At 40.0% G+C, this 22,392-nt stretch overlaps 1 long non-coding RNA gene across 1 annotated transcript; it reads right to left on the bottom strand.

Annotated features, from left to right (window-relative positions):
• Positions 1–717: 717 nt before the first annotated feature.
• On the bottom strand, positions 718–21,916 carry LOC135420099 (uncharacterized). Its single transcript, XR_010433368.1, has 5 exons — positions 21,818–21,916; positions 12,968–13,133; positions 3,633–3,710; positions 1,287–1,446; positions 718–916 (listed from the first exon to the last, which is right to left on the bottom strand). It is a non-coding gene; the product is annotated as an uncharacterized LOC135420099 (long non-coding RNA).
• Between the last annotated feature and the right edge of the window lie 476 nt (positions 21,917–22,392).

Genomic DNA, 22,392 nt, shown 5'->3' with positions numbered 1-22,392 from the left:
ATTGTAAGGAAAAGAGAAGCAAGAGAATAAATACCAAGGGCCAATTTTTCCAATGGAACTCCAAAAAGTCACAAAGAGTATGTGCTAGTGTGTAGCTTTACATGACAGTAGACATACATTTACATATACAAAATAACTTGTTAGCCACGCAGTCCTCTGTAAACATGAAATATCCCATTGCCTGCACAAACACAAACACTTGAAGAAACATATTTCTGCAGAATGACTCACGGTTTGCCTTGAAAAGGCAAATGGAATTGGCAAGACTGCACTGATATTTCTAACTAATGAAACTTTTCCAAACACAGAACAATCACCTGTGCTCCTTGGGTATGAAACCCAGCAAGTCTGAAGTTGTAATTGTAAGTCATTTCTTAATGATCAAAGAATCACATTCTGTAACAAGGTAATTCCTTTTCTTTTATTTTTTTTTAATGTATTTCTCTCCCCACCGCCAAAGAGCATTGTAATACTTTTTAAAAACAAATTACTTCTATGAGGAGAACAAGAATAAGTAGCTTCAGCCCAAAGGGTAATTTTGCTAGAAAGTTTTATGCAGCTGAATAGAAGATTTTACCATGACAGTGTTTTCTCACTCATAACAATAATGCCATGTTATAATGAATGTTAGAAGTCAATCCTTCATTACCTAGCAAACAGTAGAAGCAAAATAAAAACCCAGTAGGTGACTTGGATTTAAGACTCAGTGACAATATATTTGGATCAGTCCAATTTAATTTGCTTTTACTATCAGGTCATTACCTTCTGAATGCAAATCTAGAGACTGCATCCACAGCCACTCTTTGGGAACACTTGGAAGTGCATTAGCAGACACCTAGCCATTCCTGTTACAGTAAGGAGCATTAATCACTAATCCATATGAAAGTATCTGGTGATGGTGTACTTAGTCTTCTTCCTAAGAAACAAAAGGAATATGTTCTTAGGAATATGCAGAGGGGAACAAAGGTCTCTTTATAATTCATTACCACATAGAAACGCAGAAAGCAAAGAGAAAGTATTTTGTTTATTACATAGAAAGAACATTACTTTGCAGAAAAAACAGTTCAATTTTCTTCATTACCACAGAGAAATCTATGTTCTGCTTTTTATTTCCTATAGGATTTTCTGTGGTGTGTAGTCCATTTTTGTGGACCACTTCATATACACAAATGACACAATCAAATACTGATCTTTAGACTTGATCTCATGAAAAGAAACACTTTGTTTTGCAAGGGATGTAGAAAAGGGAATAAGGTAGCCTCACTAACATCCTAAGTTTCACATACTTGCCAGAGCAGTTGCCAGGGCAATGTGAAGGTCCCCATTGCCATCACTGAGCTCGGGGCTCCCACTGGCCTCCTGGGAACGGGAAGCATGCAGAAACCACAGGATAACTGCCCTGGCAGGTTTCACGTGCCGCTCCCTTATACACCTCAAGCTCTAGGCCTGGAAAAAATCACCAAATTTTAACACCATTGAGGAAGACTTACGTTGCAATAGGGAGATTGAATGTAGAGATAGAACTGTAAAATATATTGGAAGAAAATAAATTCTTTCTAAGCTGCCTAATGAATTTTGCAATTTAGCCATGATTAAACCACAGCATGCTTATGAGAAACTAGTACATGTACTCTTTCAACGCCGCTTTTTGTGACAAAAATGATCAGGGCAAACATCAGGGAATCTAATCGACTGTAACACTGAAGGCTCATAGTTGCTTTTCTGTTTTTCAAGAAGTGCAGGCCTTTTTTGCTAAAATATACAAACAACTATACGTCTTTATGGCTTGACTTAGTAAAAGAGATGAGCAAATGCAAAAGACAAAAAGGAATTTTTACGTAACAGTGTGTGTAATTTAATCTATGCAATCCTATGTGACTGTAGGCATATATATCTCTCTAACCTGAGTACTTAAAACTGATCCCTGAGCTGCTGAGTGAGCCTTTTCAGCTATTAAATAAGCCCCTTTTTTCAAAACCATTTTCCATCTAAGTAACTTTAGAAATTCAGACCAATGTTCTGTAGTAAAGATGGGCTCTGGGTTGAAACAAGGCAATTCTAAAGAGTTAGCAGCATGCTTGACAGTAATCCAAACCATGGACCTATGCTAAAACTGAATTTAATGGACAGATTTGAAATATGATGAAGAGCCCTAAAGTAAAACCAGATTTTAATTAAATGTTTACAGATCATCTTCGAAACTGACCTTTACCTAACTAAACTGTAACTTGAAACATAGATTTTAACAAGTTTTAAGTATCATTTAAAAGTACAGGCAAGTCAGCTCCCTTTCAACAGAAACTGGCCATCATACAGTTTGTAGCAAAACCTATTATTTAATCCATGGTCTCATATGTTTTAAATGGTTTTACAATGCAGCACTTGAGATTTGCAACACAGCATTCACAGTAAGCCTTGAGGAGAAGTGATGCCAGCTTATGGTAGGACCTAAGCACTCTCTATTTGATCTGGGTACTCATCAAATCATTTCAAAATCAGCTGTTTGGAAAGGCAGAATGGGAACAAATGAAGTGTGAAAACCAATGACTTCTGAGCCGAAAACCAATGACTTCTGAGCCAAAAACCAGTATTTGTGTGTGAATTCAACCACAAAGTTTTGTATACCTCCATATGACAATCTCAGTTTTTCATATTGAAATAACTGCTGGGAAATCACTATCTTAATGAAAGATTGTCCAAAAACTGTTGTTGTGAGGAATTAAACCACTTATGAGTAAAAGGGGCAAAAATATGGCTGTAAGGAAAAAAACAATCTCCCTCACCCTTTTCACTGCATCTAGAAATAATTTTTTTTCCTATTTTGCAGTTTCCCTGCACCATTTTCTTCAAACCCCTCTAATTTTGGCCCCATTCAGCCTTTTATGTACAAGCTTAAGATATGTTTCAGCTATAGTGGGAGAGGCAATGGGAAGATACCTCAGAATTTTTAATTGCATGAGGTGGGAAAAGGGCAAGAAAAAGAGAAGGTGAGACACCTGCATTTCCATCTCTTTTAACTGCAGGTTCACTACCTACAGACTACCTACATGTTCCTTGGATATCAGGGTATTAAGATGTTTGAAAAATGAGGGCTAAACTTAGACCCTGTGGAGTACCAAGTTCAGTGTAGTGAGAGAGCAAAAAGGACTTAAATGCTGATCTGTCTCTGAGTAACAGCTGGGAATAGCAAGAGCTTGGAAATACTTATTGTAGATTATTGTGTCCACTCCCAGCACAGAGACTCCTAAGAAAAGCCAGTGTGTGCTAAACGGGTGCTGTGTTATAGTTTGTCAAGAGAGCAAGACAAAGAAAAGAGCAAAAATTAAAAAATCTATGAGATCCAAATCAAAGGAGATCTATTAGGGGATTGCAAATTACACTACAGGATTAGTTTAATTAGTTGATTTAATTAATGTGGTGAAAAGATCTTTAAAAATTAAAACAATATAGAAAATGACAACACTTTTCTAAGGCATTTCTACATTTTCTATAGCATTTTTAAGCATTAATTCATTAATATTTGCAACACACCTACAATTCGGATATCATTATGTTTTCTGTAATGGGAAAAGTTTGACTCTGAAATTAAAGTAAGAGAGACAGTTTTTGAGTCACAAAAGCATCCAGCTCACCAGGTGGAATTCAGTGTCTGCAGGCACAACTGCTGACTTTTTAGCAAATCTCCTCCCAGCTATTCCAAGACATCAGAGCTGGAATTAGGGAAAGATCCAAAGTCAATAGCAGAGTTTTGCAAAATCTTCACAGACAATAACTTAATGACTTGCATTAATTGCAAGAAGAAAAATGCATCTTGAAGTTGGTGGCATGTCAGACACATACTGCCACATATTGAATTGCATGGCCGCTTCTATGAAAACCAAACCTTAAAAGCCTTACTCAAGACTAGATGAGGTCTGGAGTTCATCTTTGCTAAATCTAGCCATCCAAGCCATTGGCCTAGCTTTCCTCCACAGTTCACACAGAACATAAACATCTCTAACGGGGCATTCCATTCTATCTTGGGAGTAGAAAACACATTTTTCCCATGAACCAGAATGGCAGACCATCGTAGATTATGCATCTACCCCTCAGGTGGCTGAAGGCAGGGAAATAGATCTGACCCTTAAACAAACTTACTGTCATTTCTTGTCGTGATTTTTCCACTTCTCTAAAATCTTATTCTCTCTCTCCCTCTCTTCCCCTCCTTTAGCCTGTAAGTCTAACATAAATCTTCCTGCAATTTCATGCTATTTTTCACCGCTCCTTCTACTATTAACTATGTACAGCAGGAGAGAGTTGGTTTTCTTAAGATAATGCTACACCTCAAACAGATTTTTTTTTTAAATTATATGGAGTTGCCAGGGTGCAAACACACTTCAGTACAATCCAGAACACAGCCCACTTGTTCAGCAGCTCTCATTAAGACATGAAACCAGCTGTGAGTTGATGAGACTAGTGGACCATCAAGAGATCAGTTCAGTGTAATGTGTTATTAAAGGAAAAAAACACCTGTTATTAAGCCTTATCTTAACTGTTATGTTTTAGCTTGATAATGAAAACTCACTCAAGCAAATCATCTGTCAGTAGCCACTATTATTTCTTGACCCAAAATTCTTAGCTCACAGCACTCTGCTCTCGTTCAGATAGAGAAGATGCTCTCTCAGGGCTTAACACGACAAATTATAGAATTATATATCCAGGGATTTGTTTTGAATGCTTTTAGTGCCTTCTATGTATGCAATGTACAGAGCCAGAAGCAACATGGAGCTGAAAGCTCACAGGAGAAAGTTTATAACCTTTTCACTATGGAGACAGTGAAAAAATTGAAGCTTGAAGGAACAGTATGAACTGACTCAACTGTTCTTCTTTATTAAAAAGCAAAGAGAAGGAAAATGGAGCCTGGAAGTCATGTAGGTTGGCTCCGCTGAGCCAGGGAAAATCAGCTGGCAAGCAGACACGCATTCCCTCAGGCCACTTCGACCTCCAGGGAAGCACAGGCAGCCCTCACTGCTCCACAATATCCATTCTCTGCAGCCTTTCCTCATTCCCCTGAGCTGGAGGCAGAAGAAACCATGGAAGCACCTGGTGCAGACACAGAATGAAACTGGTGCCAACACACAAATTCAACCCCCGGACCCAGCCAAATGCAACGCCCACTGCTGCAACGCAAGGACTCAGCCTAAACTGAGATGAGCGTAACCAAAATAAAGTTGTCCCTGCCTTAAGAAATTCTTGGTATTTCCAAGTACTTCTAAGCATAAGGAAAGCCACTTGTAACTGCTCTCGTGAAGAGCTGTATGTGATGCCTTGCTGTTCCAAGCAGCCCTTATCCTGTGTGTCCTACTTTCAGCTACAAGCTCTCTGGAGGCTGTAGTTAGGCTGTAAGAAGGAAATACTTTTCCTGGGCTCACTCCTTGGGTCCCACCAACACACAGAATGCAACTCCTGCTCCTTAACCCTGCTCCTGTGATGCTTACTAATGTCTCTACTTCCACAGAACAACTGGTTTTGTAGCCAGACACCAGATGCTAGTGGGGGTAACTGGGTGGGCTACCTCAGTGCGGGTACTCCTGGCTTCATGGCACTTTGTCCCTGAACAACACAGCCAGTGTTCCAAGCACAGCCACCCTGACAATTAATGATGAAAAATTACCTTCTCACTACTACACTATTACATTCCTTCACAGAGTACCTTTACACATGCAATTACTGGCTAACCGATGCAACATAACCAAACACCAGCAGCAAGATCTCTGCTTTCAGAAATGCATTAGTCACTCAAATGCTCTACACCCTGGCCTACCCAGGAGTAAAGAGAGACTCACGGGTTAGTTCAGGTCATTACACATACTGAAGTGACTCCAGAAGGAGTTTGGGAAAAATGATATAAAGAGCAGTAATACATTGCCAAGACCAGATGGTAATCACTCAAGAGTTTTAAAGCAATTCAAGGATGAAATAGCTGAATTGCTGGAGACTTGTGTAACCTTTCATTTAAAACAGTCTGGGTACTTAAAACTGGAGGATAACATATGTGATGCAGAGGTCCCAGTGGAGAATTACAGGAACATCAGACTGATGTCCATATTGGACAAACGAACAGAAGCTATGAAGGGTTAGCAGGCAATTCCGTAAGCATTGCACCATAAATAATCCACACTGATAGAGTCATAGAAGCTTTATATAAAAGGTCATAATCCTGCTTTTTTTTTTTTTGTGATGTCAACAAGCTTACATATGGGGCAGGGTTATCTGATAATACAGTCTATTTTTAATTCCAGAAGGCTTTGAGAAAGACCCTCACCAAATGCAGCTCTTAGAGGGAATTTCATGCATGGTTATAAGACAGAAAAGAGAACAAATGATCAGTTCTTTCAATGGAGGGAAGAATTAAGAGGAATTTTTCAGGGGTCTGTGCTGACACCTCTACTGTTCAACATACTCATAAGAAAACTCTGAAATGGCTGAATAGTGGAACAAGAAAACTTGTTGGCAACACCACCTTTATAAGTCAGCCTGCAGGCTGGCTGTATGAAGTCTCAGATCAAGACTGAGAAACAGAATAAAATGTGTAATAATATGACAGAAGATGTTTGGTACAGCTAAATGCAAAGTGAGGCACATGGGTAAAATAATTCTGACTTCACACAAAGAATGATGGGCTTTAAACTGGCTTTCACCCCCTCTGGATGTCCCGAGACTCTTATAAGTGGCTCCATTGAAACAAAAGTTCAATACCCCACAGCAGACAACAGAGGAAATCAAATGTTTGGCATTATTAGAAAATGAATGCAGAACAAAATGTAATACTATTCTGTGACTGTATAAATCCATAGTCTGTTACTTCAGACTTTGAGAAAGCTGACAGAAAGGCAAGAAGTACAGATGATCAAGGACATGAAAGCCTATTCATATTAAGTCTAAGCACTGCAGTCTGGAAAAGGGATAAGTGGGGATGATGTGGTATACATTTACAAAATCAGACTGTCATGGATGGATAGGAATTGATGTTCAGTGTCTTTTAGTACAAGAACTGGAGAGCATCAAATAAAGATAACATGAACCAGGTCCAATACAAACAAAATATTTTGATTATTCACATAGTAAACAGTAGACTGGAGAACTTGTTGCTAAACTACTTAAGGGTGCTAAAAATTGACATAGGTTCAAAGTGAAACTGCACATGTTCATGAAAAAGAAATATAGTGAGAATTACACGTATAATGAAAAATCAGGAAGTCCCTGAAGTGGAAATATTTGGGGCCCGAGAGAGATGTAGGAGGAAGTGTCACAAGTGTTTGCCATTTGACCCAGCACAGTCATTCAACTGGTCTTAATATATTCATATCCCCTGCCCTATGGAATGAGGGGATGAATTCTAACCTTTCAGTGAATGAAGCCCCTTTGAAATGCACTGTCCCAAATGAGCACTGCTCCTTAGTTTGGCTCTCCAGGAAATAAGCTATCCATCACACCGATTGTTTTCCTTTAATCTAAGTGCAGTTGAGAAAGATTTTAAGCTTCTTTGAACACAAGCCTTCAATGCTGGAGTATCAGGCTTTATTGTGGAAATCAATTGTATTTCTCTGAATGTTGTCAGGTTACAGGTGTCTCATTTGCTCCTGCCTCAGTAAAATTAGTTTCTGGCAGCCACAGTAGAGATCAGGGCACCTCAAATCAGAATTGTAGTAAATGGCTTAGTTAGAGATGCATTTTTTTGAGATGTTTCAGTGTGATCCAGCTCTCCCTGAATGTCTTGAGAGTAGATAAACTGAGTCTCTTCAACATCTCATCATTTCCTTGGAAAGGAAAAGGAGTTGGGACAAGGAGTCAAAGACAAAGAATGGTAAATCTGCAGGGTAAGGCAGCACGAGGAACATGGACAACAACAGAGACAGGAAGCACAGCAGCTAGTAGAAAATGACCAGTGGTGACACAGAAAAGGACTGTGAAAGACTAATTCAATTTCAAGGGCTTTCAGTCAAGATTCTCACCTTGATACATACCCAGATTCCAGTGCTCTTACTCATATTTAATAGCATTTGTTCTGTCAGATGCTATTTAGAAGATATCTCCCAGAAATCACTGAAGCCACCTAAGCAGAGATGCAATTAGTGTGAGTTGGAGATAGGGCTCTCATCGAATTAACATGGGCCAGAAACAATCTTTCTGTTGAAGCCAGGCTCTAAAAGTACTGAAAACTGTTTATAAACATATTCTTCTGAAATAAAACTGGGGTTTCAGCTAAACTCCTTATTTAAATATCATGTCTCATTTCTTCAAAGAGCTTACAGTCTTCCATATTCAGAATAAGGAAGAGTCTTAATTTCTTAAGGATAATTTAAGTTAAGGGCAAGGGGAGTGGCGTGTATGTGTGCATGTTTGCATGCATTAGAATGATAGGTCAGAGAAAATTAATCTGATTAGACCTACAGAACTTCCATAACTTGAATGAGGTCAAATTTTGCTGAAGGAATCCTGCTCCCAATCTAAGTCAGCTCTTCCTTGTATATAAGTGTTTCTAGCATACCAGCAGTGGTGTGCTGTGGCTTCTTAGCACAGATCTCTCAGCTACTGAACTCTGATGCTTTACTCCTACAGATATCTGAAATTTTTTTCTCAGGAAAGTGTTCCCAGAACATTATGGCAAATTCAGTGATGATGGGAATGGGATTCCTGGAAATGCAATGCATTTCCAAGATTTCAGGTAGATGTGCAGCAGTATATAAAAATTCACTATCTAAGATTGTTCCTATTTTTGGTTTTCTGCCATGCCACTCCCATGGAAGTTGCCAGCTTTATAGTAGCAGCTTGTCCATAAACCAGCTCCTGAACCACTGCAGTTTTCAGTCCATCTAATATAAAACTGGAGGAATTTTATCTATTATCTCCCTTCCTTTTCAAGTCATCCATAATTTTTTCAACTATTATCTTCCTTTGCACTGAAAGAATTCTCTGCTAATCACTTTGGAGAATTTACATCTGCTCTCTGCAAGATTATACTGTCTTGAAGTCTACCAAAGGAATCCTTACACATGGGAGTATTGCATTATGATTGAGACTTGGCTGTAGCTTTTGGAGGTGAAGTTAGGGGTATGTATGAATGCATAAAATGCCCAAGGAAATAACAGTTCTCACCGATCTCTAATTTTATCCTTACTTCATTGTCAGAGGCTTGTGTAACAATAGTGTTGTTTGCCTTTAACATTTGCTTTTGTAAATCCTCAGATGGTATTAATCCACAGTGAGACCTAAACAGAATATAAGACAAAGCACAGGCTACTGCTGAAACAGGTTAGTATGTGACCTGATAAGGCCCTGAAGTCAACAAAATTAAATTGACTTATGTGCCTGAAAGGCCTGGTGGGTCAACCAGAGCAAATATATGTGAGGACATACAACCGCCTGGAGTTACAGCTGTAATTTCATATCATAACAATACCTCGAAGAAACTTCATGTAGACACAGGTATTTGCTCTGTGAATCTGGAACACTCAGGAAAGGGAGGGAAGCCTCTGAAATCAGTGGCTAGTGTCCTTTATAAAACAGTTGTTTCAGTATATTAATCACTGGTCTATTTTGTATGAGCAGGTCCAGAGAAAGGGCACAAAAAGTACTCAGCATATCCTGTTTGCAGATTGAAACAAAGTACCTTTCCTCTTTAGCACCAAATGTAATTGAGGATGTAGTGGACAACTGAGTCATCCGGACTCTGCTTGGGCTGAAGCCATCTGTGCAAAAATGATACTAATTTTTAATGATAAAGGCAACCATGAAAAGAAAAGCCTGCCCATATGCTGTTTAATATGGATGTATCACACATGGCAATCTCTGCCCCAGGTGTATCTGAGCTGTTAGAGCAAATGGTTTGTTTCTGATTAACAGCTCATTTTTCTCTCTTAACTACAATCATGTACTTTTTGGAAAAAAAAATCACTTCAGAGACCATTTAAGAAAGGCAGGCAGGACTGAGGAAGTCAATACTGGCTATCCACCCACACAGTGTTTCTTCTATGTCCCTGGTCTTTGAAGATGCAGGTATTTGAGGCATTGCTTGCAAAAACAGTGCTACAGCAACACAGCTGACTTTTTTGGATAAAGCTCTGAAAGCACAAACACTTGTGCTACCTGTGGAAGGCAGCATTTCTGGGAAAGGAAATGCTACGGCAGTTTCTGTAAAGGAACTGTGAAAGTCCTTCTCAACTTCAGACAGTGAAACGCTGTAGGAAATATGGAAGGAGAGGGACATTTTCCATGAGAAAAAACCTTGACATACAAGCAGAATTAACGCTGACACCTTTCGCTTCACAGTTTGCAGAAAACATGAGTTATGGAAAGATTGTAAATATTTCCTTTAGAGGAATAGCCATACTCACATGTATGCATCTAGTTTGCATTATACAGCCAATCACTAACACTAATCTCTTTACAGCCTCCTACACACAAAGCCTAAGGTGTCCCTATCACCATATCATTGCTTCAATATATTATTTTGCAGAGGTTGCAACAAGTGTAAGTGACATGGCCAAAGGGAAATTACAGCATCAAATAAAACAGCCTATCTCAGACATAACCTCTCAGGGATGTCTTTTCTTTCAGGTTTTGGGTTGGACAGTCTTGTGAATAATTACAGAGGGAAGAAAGACAAAGGGAAGAAGAAAAGAGATAGCAGCATAGCTCCTATATGCCTGTTAGGTTTTGTTAATTGTTCTACTTAAATTTGAAATCTCTCCAAGATGGACTGTGACTAAGGCCTGTGTAGGGTTTAAAGAGAGAACTACATAGTATATAGACCTACAGAGAGTTTCTTTTGGTAGGACCTGCAAAGACTGACATTGCCAACATGAAGAAGGTCAGCACAGCCCTTTCAGTGTAGGGTAGGCAGCACTGCACCTCATTCACACGCCTAGAGCTAAGCCACAAAGACTGGGCTAGGATGAGGAGCTGGGTGACCAGACCAAGCCTCATGGCAGAATGAGAACCAGCACCAGGGCAAGGGCAGACCAGGAGATACACAGCAGTCACACAAGAGTATCAGCTGGTTATCAGACTCATGGAAGCCACAGGGAAACCCACCCTGGTGAGCCCTCTCACCTGTCTGTGAGGACTGTGACAAACAGAAGTAAGAACATTATAGCTTTATAACCCTGAGCAGAGACAAAGAACTGAAGATTATGGCCAAGAATAGCCAGGAGGTCACTTATCTTCTTCATCATATATAACTGGCAGTCTCTGTATTTTTCATGACCTATGTTCGTTTCTTTTCTCATTACTTTCATAGAGTCTTATTGTACATGCAGGTTCAGTGCTTCCAAGGTTTCTGAGCAGTTGCCTGTGGTGGCACTCACAAGGGGAATGCTTCTGCTTGTACAACATGAGCAGCCCATGTTGAAGAAATGGTTCACAAAATATTTCTCGCCATGTGCATTTCTTAACAACCCACATAGATATTCTAACATCCTGTCCAAATATCTGTGCCTCTGACCATCCTCCTAGTTTATCTCTATGGCTTCATTTGAGATCTGTCACCTCTTGTGAGAGCCGTCCCTCACCCTTCTTGCCTGTTATCACCTCTGAGTTTGCCAAAGGGACAGTTGTGCTCATGCAGTTTTTTGGATAAAGTGGAGGGGAAGAATTGCTGGGATAGTGTTTAATCCCTTGGAGGGATCTCATCCTGTCTGAGCCATATGGATGATATTGTGTGAGGCATAGGGGTTTTGGCAGAAAGCACGGGCAAAGAGTCCATTTCTTCTGCTAGTGCTGAGTAATTTGCTTTTAGAGATTTCATGTGCCCAGCACAAGAGAAGATTAGGCTGCAAATTCAGGAGTTACGCCATATGTAACATTATATATACACAGTATAACTATGTGTGTTTATGAGTATTTGGGGTGCTCTTTGATTTCTTTGAAGTGGTTTTCAAAATATTGTTTTTTAATACTTCAGGGGATAAAAGCCAATACAGTGCATATGAAGAAGAAACGTAATAAAAAGCATATAGTGTTTTCAACTTTTCAACTTCTTCCTCCCTTGCAAGAAGAAAAACATATTTTAAAACAGAATGGTATGTGACTAGTATTTTAGTCATTACATCGTTTCACACTTGCAAGAAACCCATCACGCTTTAAAACCCCTTTGCAAACAACTCCCCTTCCCTCCTTATAGAATAAGAATGCTGTTCCCAGCACTAGCGTGCTGGTCTGCAGTCAAAGGGAATGCACATTCAGACCAGTCCAGGAGCATAAAATTACACTGGGTTTCAGCTCAAGTTCCACGAGGTAGCTCCAACTCAGCTGGAAAGATCTGCATTTTCCCTGGAAGCTTTGGTATTCCCTTACAGTGTTTCTTGAAGCCTGCCCTGATGTTTCTCAGAACCAGCATGAGTGCAGATGCTTTTAGAGAAGTCTTGCTTCAGATCAGCCCAAGGCTGTCTATTCTCTAGATAAGTGATTACCCTCTAAAATCAAAAAAGAGGAGAAAATTGACTTATAAAGTCATATAGATGGAAAAATTCTTCAAAATATTTACCTAATTCTTCTTCTCTGGCTCCAGCCTCTCCAGAACTGAAGAACTGACTTCAGCTGTGTTGCCCTGAGACAAAGCTCTTTGAAATCAAAGATTTCAATCAATTTCTTCAGACTCAAAAACCTCCTTCATCACTTTTCTGCAATACTTGTCCAAATGCCACAAGGGTGACAAGGAAGCCATAAAGGCCCGAAGGCCCCAGAGATTTTACATATTACAGGTATTTTGAAGGCATTATCTGACATAACAGAATTAAAGGTAAAAGATACAGTGTGCCAGAGCTTACCATTGTCCTAGGGTCATGAAAAGGTGTGTAGAAGCACATTTATCTCCAAGTAATTTTGTGGTTTCCATTGTAGTTTCTCCCCAGATGTGTAGGCTCAAGGCTGCTATGTACTCCAGAACCCACAGCCACGTCACTGCTACTTTGTGCATCCTTCTTACCTGTTAGTGGCATCCTTCCACAATCTCAGGCCTAGGTGCAAACCACAAGCTCTTTGGGGCGGGAGCTGTCTCTCTTATGAAACATCTCTTTCATGAAGAAAACAAAGAGGTTGGTTTTTGGTCTAGATGCAGGTCACAGCTATGGAGAAGACTGAGGTCTGAACACCTGTAAGATACAAATGAAGCCCTGCTTTATTATGGGGAAGATTTCAAAGTTGTCATTTCAGCAAAATGAGGTCTGAGAGTGTTTCCTAAAGATGGAGAAATAAACACAATTGTGGCACTGCATGCCCCAGAGGGATACTTTGAATACCAGCTGCACTGTGACCATATATAGGTAGTTCCTGTAATTCCATGTTTACATTTAAAGAAGCAATTAGACAAGCATTAAGGCCTTGATACTATAGCAGATTCAATGCTCACAATAGTAGATTCAATTGTCATCGTTTATCAGATTGCTTTGGCTCACAGACTTCACTGTAAGTGATTGCAGGCATTGTTAAGAAAAAAAATAACATTTGAGTCTTAAAGAATGAAAAGAGAACCCTGTAAAGTTATATTTAAAACAGCTGACTCAGCTTTAGCTATTGCAACAATACAAACAAAACATTGTTCTGTCTTTTCTTGTGAATGCTAAGTCATCAAAGGCACGTAAACCTTTACAGTGGAAACAAACGTGAACCAAAGTAATTGACCCTAGACTTAAAGAGGTAGAAATAACCAGACATCTGGAAAGGTCTGACTTCAACAGAAGCTAATGTCTAGGAGCAAATTGGATCACCAAATTCTAACACATCGAGCTGTTTAATTACATAGATCTCTGCGGTGTTCTCTTGGCTGTGTTGATTTTTTTGCCATTTCTTTTCTTACTAGGATTTTCAGAGGCATCAGATTTCCACTCTCTGAATATTACTTTTTTTTTTCCAAAGAATTCCTGCTCTTTTTTTCATGTTCCATTTTAAATCAAGTCCCACCTACAGCACATTTTGATATTTCTGAGCTGTCACTTCTACCTATGATTCATTTTTGCGTGTTTTGTCATTCCTAATTTTGCAGTTTCTAGAAGTGGCTGAAGAAGATGGCAGGTGATAGAAAGATCTACAGGAGAGAAGGAAGAAAACATCTTGTATTTCTTAGTGAGCTAAATTGCAGGCTGTGACATTTTCAACAGTCCATATGGAGGACTTCAAAGGACAGCAAATGCGTCCCCACAGAGACCGTAATGTGCATATGTAAGACACTTCAATCGCTTTTCATCTTCTATCGCCTGGCATTTCTCCTTAGGTTCAGTTTCCTGTGACTTGGGGATTTTTCAGTCCTTCAAGGCAGAGCAGGGATTGGGCTGATGGAGGTGATATTTCCCCGTTCTGAAATGGCCAGATATGGGAGAATACTGAAGAATATTTTCTTACTGCTGTTGTAAAGCTTTAAAGAAAGATCAGTTCATAGAAATAGACTACCCAGAAACTTCTGGATTAATATCTCCTTAGCTAAAACAATTGATCAAATAATTACCATAAATAATTTCTGAGTTGAAATCAGATAAGAAAACTCAAATCGCCAAGATATAGAGAACTAGAACATGAAAACATGGTACTTCAGGCACTGTGAATCATTTGGAAACCTTGCAATAACTCTACCTTATTGAGATGACTCTGAGATGTATACATTTGTTGTATTTGGGTCCATCTTCTCACCTTTTTTTTTTTAACTAAGGGGTCTCTAATCAATATCTCATCTGTTTGCACTGCCATAGTGAAAGGTAAACTATTTCCCTTTTTTCATCTGCAGATTGAGAGAGTGCTGCAAGGATTCAATCAAGTCAGATATTAGTTCAAATTCATGACTCTCAACTCATTAACTAGTCTCACAGTAATCTTATTCTGCTTTTTAGGTGCAAGCTCTGATGATGGCTGCTTAAATTTCACATTGCTTTCTTCACTGTCAATTATTATATACCTCTTCTTTCTGACACATCTTGGAACTGTTTCAACATGAAGTGTAGGCAGAGCTGTCATTAGCAATTTGACATATACACACATGCTACTTCTACTGCATCCTGGTCTGTACTATCCTAGCAGAATTAATCAAACCTGGCATGTCTCTGCAGTAAGGAATATATGGGCACTGCTAGCATCTAGAAGGCACTAGTCAAAAACAGCTCCTTTGCAGGACTATTCCCATCGAAGTTAATGAGAACAACTTCTTGCCAGCATTTCCGGAAGTCAATCTGCTCATATCCTTCCTTCTTAACAGGAGGCCTTAGGAGAAGAAGCATCTAAGAGATATGAAACCAGTGTCTGCATGTAGTTCCCAATTTAGCCCACACCTCTGGAGAAGCAGCCCAGTGCTGTGGTGCATGGGGCAGTTTCACCTGTCCAAACAAAATCCACAAGAGATCCACCTCCAGGATTAGAAAAGGAAGTGGAAGATCAAAGCTGTGCTGCTCCTACACTACAGAGACCTGCTCAGGGATGTGGTTTATCAGCCCAAGTACTGCAATGCACTGACATGACTATATTATAGTTTCCAGTGCCTGACCTGGATTTTCTGCACAGTGCTCTGCTGTGGGAGGTGGTGTTTCTGGGATCTTGAATGCACTTACACATGTTTGTGTGTATCAGACACACATATGTGTGCTTTATCAGACAATTCCCCCTGGAAAACAGTCCTTCACAGGCAGGCATAGTAGCAGGTGATAGCTAAATTGGTAATGCTGCCAAGCTATTCATGAGTTAGAAAAAAGACTCCCAGCCATGGTCAAATGCTTGTGTTTTTCATCCAGACAAGGCCTGCCACTCAGAGCTGGAATGAATCAAGCAGAAATAAATAAATGCCTCACAGTCATGAAATGTTTGAAAAAGGAGACTTTGAAAAGCAACCTGAGTGCAGTTTTTGAGGTGAGTTATTCAACCTGAGACCTCCTACATAACTGAAGCAAGTGAACTATTTTTTCTGCATGTCAGCACATTGTATTAAAACAAACTTTTATTTCCCAAGTATTACACAAAATAATTCCAAACTCATTCAGGTAAAGGCCTACCTCCTACAATGGCAGACAGTTGTCAAACACTTGTGGGTCCCAAGGACTGAGACAGATCAAGGTGAATAAGTTTAAAAAAACAAGTAGAGAAGGAGAAGAATTTTAGAAAAAGCTCAGACCATTTCCAGAGAAGTAACAAAGTCATTAAAGGATCACAGTTTTCTCTATTAATATAAAGCCCACGAAACTTACAGAAAGTTGAGTCAAAGCCCTTTGCTGCTTGTATATGAAAGTTGCATCCACAGAGTAATCCAACGATGCTGATTCTAGCTGTAAGCCTAAAGGTAAAAGACCTTTTTTATTTTACTGAAGACTTCTTTATGTTACTGAATGCCGCACTGCCTACTTAACGCATGAAGGGTTGCTTCATTTTCAAGCTGCAGAAACTTCATTATGGTATCTTTAAACAATAATGTTCTCCTTTTATCCTGGAAATGCCACTCAGCAAGTAAAACTAGATCAACCATATCCACTTCTGTGATCCAATCCTTGTGATTGATTTTCATGGCTGATTTTTCATGTTGTGCTTAATGCTCTGGCCAAGAATTTAGTTAGGCCAAAGCCTGTCTAATCCATCTAACTTAGTGTTTACACCAAAAAAAAAAAACAAACAAAAAAAAAAACAAACAAAAAAAACCCCACCAAAACAAAAAAAAAAAAAAAAAAAAAAACCAACCAGTAATGTAATGCATAGAGAATTAACATGGGATAAGGATTCAGGACCAAATATGCATTGACTCGGTTAAGAAACCGATGCTTTATCAGCAAAATTCTCATGAGATTAATGACACAGTTCTAATGGAGAGTTAGTGCAATAGAGGGACAATAAAGAGTGGAATGCGCACTCCCTTTTGCCCCCTGTTAATATACTTCATATAAGCTCAGTTCATTTGTTGCAGGGTGAGAGTTACTGGAGATAATTCTATTTTTCAAGATATTATGCAGATTAATTTCCAGGAAAACCTCATGCAGTGCTGTTTTCATAGAATCACAGAATATTCTATGTTGGAAAGGACCCATAAGGACCATCAAGTCCAACTGTTAAGTGAACGGCCCATACAGGGAACAAACCCACAACCCACCCAATTGGTGTTATTAGCACCATGCTCCAACCAACTGAGCTAATCTCAGGGTCAGTTGAGGGACTACAGAAATTATTTCTGCAGATTAAAGTCTGGTTTATCTCATCTTGCAGAGACAGACATGTGCAAGATTCAGAAACAGTTTGAAAAGAAACAAAGCGAAATTCAACCTCATTTTTTTCCCAAGGTTTTGATGTGAAGGATCCTGACAACAGAATACTAGAGTCTCAAATATCTTTCTACCTTTCCCATGTCAGTGAAATGCTAACCAAGGGCATGAAGCACCCGCCAGAAACCTGTGGAGAATCACCTATGTAAAGATGATATTTGAAATATGGTTTCTCTAGCAGTCAGTCTGTCCTTGTCAGTAACAGCCATTTCTCCTTATTTCCACTTTTTAATGCATCTGCCAGCCTCAGAAGTGCCTTTGCATTTCCACTCCTTTCTTCCCATCTGCCCTGCACTGGCAGCTCTTTAAATAACCACGTCTGTTAGTTGGTGACTTTATGCAGAAAGAGTTGAGCATAATTGGCAATATATTTCCCAGTAAATTCATTAGGCAAGAAGAATACATTTCTTCTTATTACAGCCCTTACACACAGGACCATCATTTCATTTTCCATTTTCCATTAAAATCTACTTCAAAACTTTTCATATCATATTACATTAGACCCTGTTGTTCCGTGGTACTTACAAATGGCAAGAGGAAATTGTGAGTAGCAGGCTAATGTCCTAATTTATAGACAAGGCAGGGCAGCTGGAAATTAGGTTTCTACCATAACCATCATCTGGGATCTATTATTAGATCAAATCCTGAAGCAACTTTCTGGAACTTCAGCTACGGAAGGACTCTTTCAGCAAACACTGCTGACTTCCCCAAAATCAACTTCCTGGGCCACTGAGTTTAGCACCTGGTAAAGCTCTCTTCTAACACTTGGAAATACTCCTTGTTTTTTCTCAGTGTCCTCTCAGCAAATCCTCTATCTTCTTGCTCATTCACTGGGGATGTTACAGGTAGGTGATGAATGCCTCTGCCCCCAACTTCAAGACACTGGGGACAGCAAAACTGCAAATTGCAAATATGTACCTGTGATAATGGCTTCCTCTTAAAATGCCCCAATGTGCAAGAGTGAGAAATAATCTAATTCTCTTCATACTTTATCAGATGCTGAAGACATTAAGTCAGCAAAGGAAGGCATTAGGGAAGGAAGAACTAAGCACTCTTATTTGTCCTAGGAGGCTAAAACTGACTGCTCTGACTCATCCCAGCTGCTAGCTCTGCTCTGCTGTACAGCATTACCTCCACTTTCACTCCCATTATCAATAGAATTCTCCTGGCATTGCTCTGCACTGGTACACCTGTTAGAACAGCAGGATGGGTGCCTGGGAGATGGTGATATAACACAGAGTTTCACATTTCTCACAGAAGGGATTTGGATGTGCTCTTTGCTGACCTGTGGCTAGCTGGGGAGCCTTCCTAGTTATACACCCTCTCTAGATGACACTTCTCCCCACCCAGCTTTTCCAGTGTCAGCCCTTCAACAGGCTCACGTGGTTCTGTGCTGACCTACTCTAGCTGCTGGTAGGTACCTGACCCCTGAGTGAGATGTAAGGGAGCTGAGTGTTTCTTCACACATGTCAGGGCTTTGACTTAAAGATTAACCTCACCTGTGGATGAGAAATATCTTGTGTTAACCAGTTACCTTAAAATCACTATCAGGTCAAAGGAGGGTAAAGTGAAATGCATAAAGCACTGATTTCCAACCTACAAAAGAAACAACCCAGTTTCAAATGTTTATAAAAAAATACAGGTGAAGAAATTAAAGAAAAGCCTGTCCATGCCTCCACTATTCAGACCATATCTGAAAGGTTGACTATTTGCACTCCTGACTCATATCAAACCATCTTCCTGTTGAAGCATGCTAACCTTAACAGTTTTTTTCAGCCAACCTCCCTTTTGATATTTTCCACCTCCATCAATATTTCACCTTCTTTCTGGGTGGTGATCAAATTTATTTGATTCTGTCTTAACAGATAACAAGAGGAGGATTAAAAGTAAGGAAGAAAAAGGAAATGGTACTTTAAGGGTCCAGTCACTATTTTCTGTACTTGACTGGGTTGCTAGCAACTTCTTGGCTGAATGAGAGGTAACACTCCTCTTGGTCCCACAATCTTATGTCACTATATGCCTATATTTTAGTGTGACATATCTTCATTCATTAAATCCTGTTGTGATCTGGACATTCATAAACACAGTTTCTACAAGCATTCACATATGTGTGGCTCTTACTCTAGCCAGGTACTGAAGCAGTCAACTATTCTGGGAAAACAGTACATATGGGCTGACAGGATCCCATACCTGGCTTTGAAGGGAACCACAAAATCCATTGGCAGTGTAGGTCTTCCATGTTCTACACTTCCAAATTCTCTGTTTCTTAACATATGTATGAATACTCTGCATGCACAGCTCAAACTGCCAATGTCACTCTCCTTCTGCCAAAAGACTTTTCAGCTCTCACAGTGTTCTGTGTACTGACAATGCTCTCCTTTGCACTATTCCTGCTTATTAAAGGCCAGGTTAACCTGTATCCCAGCAACATTGTTGGCTAAACAGAGCTTCCCCACAGAGGCCACCCTTGTTGCATCCCTGTGCCACTGACAGCACTGATAACAAGGTCTGTCAGAGAACTAGGGGAGGGAAAGGATCCAGCCCTAAAACTGTTTTTCAGCCAGCTGCGTGATCAGTTATGCCAACACAACAGTGGAGCTGTACAGGATTGGAAGTGAATGTCAGGAAGCAGGACTCTTTAAGCAGCCCAGCCACCAGATACCTGTGTGGTAGTCGAGTTGTCATCACATGAGCCAGTGAACTCAGTGCTATGTCAGGGGGGCCTCTCCACCACTGTCCTAGTTAGAACAGCTGGGACCAGTTCATCACTGTATGGGTGTAATCCAAAACTGTGTATTCTATAGCATTCCATGCCATTTCCCAGAAACTGTTATCAATAGACCATTTACACCATCTGCCCAGAGCAGCCTGACTCCTCAGGCTATAAACTGGGTGTTAAGAGGCCTGTGAGATAGGAGGGTGCCTCCCTGTCCTCACACTCTTTGTGGAACTACCCGCCCTGAGGGAAGTACTGGGCATTCCTGCCTGAACTGGAGAATATATAATCTTGGGGTCTTGGAACTTTTGGAACCACTCGTGGGATCCAGAGGAAGACTGCAGATCACCGCTCTCAACCAAACTGCAGACCACCACTCTCGACTGGACTGCAACCACCACTTTTCAACCAGACTGCAACCACCACTCTTGACCGGACTGCAATCATCACCCTTGACCAGACTGCAACAGCACTCTCACCAACAGGTTTTTCCCTCTCCTTTTACTTTGGACTCAGGGGGCCCAAAGAACACCACTCTGTTCATGCCCCAGGGTGCTGGGTTATGCATTTGGGTTTTGTGGGTTAAAAACAATTGTTTGTCTGTATAATCGTACTTATTGTATTATTTTATTAAATTGTTATTCTGACTTATAATCTCTCTTTTGAGTTGAGTTCATTTCCCCTGCTGGTTTACCTTTAAACCAGCACAACCACAAAGAAACTATGTCACCATTCACCATCAGGAATCCAGAGGGGACTGGATAAGGGAAGTTTTGAGCTACTGCCATTCCAAAGGAATGACAAAAGGCAGTAGTTGTGGAGCAAGATGCATCCAGAACTGAAGCAGAAACCAGGAGTTTTGTGGTATATGGAATATTTATGTTTTCAGTTTTTAAGAAAACTTGGTTTAAATTTTGGGGTCAAGGCTGTCCACTGCAGAAAGGTGGAGATGGCCTTCATGTCCACTTCAGTGTTGTCTGTACTCTGGCTAATGGGTATACCTACTCCTGCACAAACTCACCATTGGAACTGGCCAACACAGAGCAACAAAGGAAGCTGTCCCTGGAACTGATCATGGACCAGTACTCCAAAAGTACAGCTTATTTACAGCTGTTCAAGCATCCTCCACAGTACGACAAAGTTTGTGTGCATTTTCCTATTAAGTGTCCTCATTCATTCCTGATCTATAACCTCTCTCTACCTTGGGAAATGAAACCTGGCAGCAGAGGCAATTTTTCTTCCTGCTTCCATCTGCCGCTGAACACACGTGCTGCAAGTTAAGGAGCTATGAATGATGGAGTGTATGTAAATTTAATTTAATGACAGCTGGATAAAGAGTGATGGGTTAGAAAGGAGAGCACAAAGGTCTTTGGGTGGACTATGTAAATGAAGTCAGAGTCTGTATGTTAAGGACTATGCATTAGGAGAGAAAGAACCTGAGAAACAGTGGGGCTTTAAAGGGTGAGAATACAATCAAAAAGCCTTTGTATGTCTGTAGACAGGCAATATCATTTCTCTGGTGAATCAAAGAAGATACAGAGTCTTAACCCCATTGATCTGTATAGCCTAAAGTTTAAGTAAGATCCCTGAGAGCAGAATAACTGTGTCCAGGTTTATGCTTTTCTAAATAGGACACTGCCTCAGATCATGGCTATATCATGCTCTGAAATGAGAGAGTGCCTCAGAAAACACTAAAAGCAAGGGGGTTTTATGAGATACTCACCACTTACTTGGATTCAAAATTTTGTATGTGAATTAATTAAGTTGTCTGTTCAAGTGTAAAAGATAACTAAGAATGCCATTACTAGTCATAACCCATAAACAAGAGTAGACAAATTACCTTCAGACAGTATGGCATCCCTCCAGTTATGATCTTTCTTCTTGACTTATTCACGGCTCCCAACTCAGAAACATTAATCAGAAATAAATGAAATGGACTCTAAAAGAGGCAAAAAAAAAATCCAACAAGACAAATATACTTCAGCTTCCTGATTACTCATTATTTATAGTGAAATGGAGACTAGCATGTATCTAGGAGTTTTCCACATTATTTCCTATAATCAGTGGGTTTCAATGCCTAATCATACAATGACATTATCACCAAAAGGAAAAATGACAGACACTGTTCAAGACAAAAAATACTGCAGGCAAAAATACAGAAAGCATGCCTAATCATTTTTGTTATAATGAAGACTCCAAACCTTACCTTCACAGTTTCTTACAATAGTTATAACATAACACACCCGTATTTGTCACGTGACACTAAATAATTGAGATGCCAGTACTTAGGGACACAAGGAATGACAGCAGGAAGAAAAGATGTTGCATGTCATCACTATCACCTGCTCCTGCTACTGGTACTTTCTTTAGCTCCTGTGTCCTGGCAATGGATTTTACAACCTTAATACAATTCTA

This window comes from Pseudopipra pipra, chromosome 1, assembly GCF_036250125.1.
Source record: "Pseudopipra pipra isolate bDixPip1 chromosome 1, bDixPip1.hap1, whole genome shotgun sequence".
NCBI lineage: Eukaryota > Metazoa > Chordata > Aves > Passeriformes > Pipridae > Pseudopipra > Pseudopipra pipra.
The sequence above is the reverse complement of the archived record's forward strand: the minus strand, read 5'-3'. Positions and strand labels throughout refer to the sequence as shown.